Consider the following 1,044-nt stretch of genomic DNA (forward strand, 5'->3'; position numbering starts at 1 on the left):
AAAAAAAAAGAAAGAAAGAAAATACTCTTGTTTTAGAAAGTTTCTGATCAACTGTCTCCATAAAGGTATAACCAAAATCTACTGTTAATTTGTAGTAACAGTAGGACCTCTGTAAGGCACTAGAACCAACTGGTGAACACACACAGTGGGTCATCACAGGGAACTAGGCCTGCTGGACTGCATGGTGCCTGTCTGGTCTATGAAAATCAGGTCAAGTTCAAGAGATGATCAGTGCAGGGAGGGATTAGCTATGGAGGGTCTACTGGGTAGAATTCCCAGCTTATGAGCTTTAAACAAGGGTCCTCAAACTTTTTAAACAGGGGCCAGTTCACTGTCCCTCAGACCAGTCCAGGTCAGGACTGCAGGCCCCAGGACCAGTTGGCTGCTAAGCAGGACAGGCAGCAGCGAAAACACCTGGCAGGCCGGATAAATGTCCTCAGTGGGCGCATGTGGTCCGCGGGCAGTAGTTTGAGTAGTTTGAGCCTGCTTTAAAGAAACATTTGGGGTCAACTTACAGGCTAGCCCTTTGTTTTCTTCATATACTCCAATCAGTTACTGTACTCCCTTTACAAAGTGACTAAAGGCATATTCCATTTGAAAGTCGTAAAGGAAAAAAAAAAAATAAAGCACACACATTTGTAATCTGCAGTGGGTAAGGGGCACTCCAGCTGGCTACTTGCCTGGCTTAACGCAGCTGAGCAAAGTTCAACGTTCCCTCAGCAAAGGTTAAAACCCTGCCAGTTAAAAGCAAAACCAAAATGCCAAACAGAGAGCTGGGCACCCCACACAGACCTGAAAAATGATTTCTAATCCCCAGACAGGAAGTGGCCTGATGGATAACGGCAGCTAATATAGTTAATCTTTACAGAAAGCCATTCTGTCTGACGCTGGGGTGCAAATTTATTCGCCTGGCACAGGAGTTACTCAGAGGCTTGTCTTTTAACCACCTTTTTTTTTTTTTTTAAGCCAATAAAACTAAAGAACAACCCGGCACCCATTTCCGACACAATACGCAAGTTTTCAAGGCATGAATTTGGGTTTCAT

The sequence above is a fragment of the Otolemur garnettii genome, unplaced genomic scaffold, assembly GCF_000181295.1.
Source record: "Otolemur garnettii isolate 467f Iridium unplaced genomic scaffold, OtoGar3 scaffold00065, whole genome shotgun sequence".
Lineage (NCBI taxonomy): Eukaryota > Metazoa > Chordata > Mammalia > Primates > Galagidae > Otolemur > Otolemur garnettii.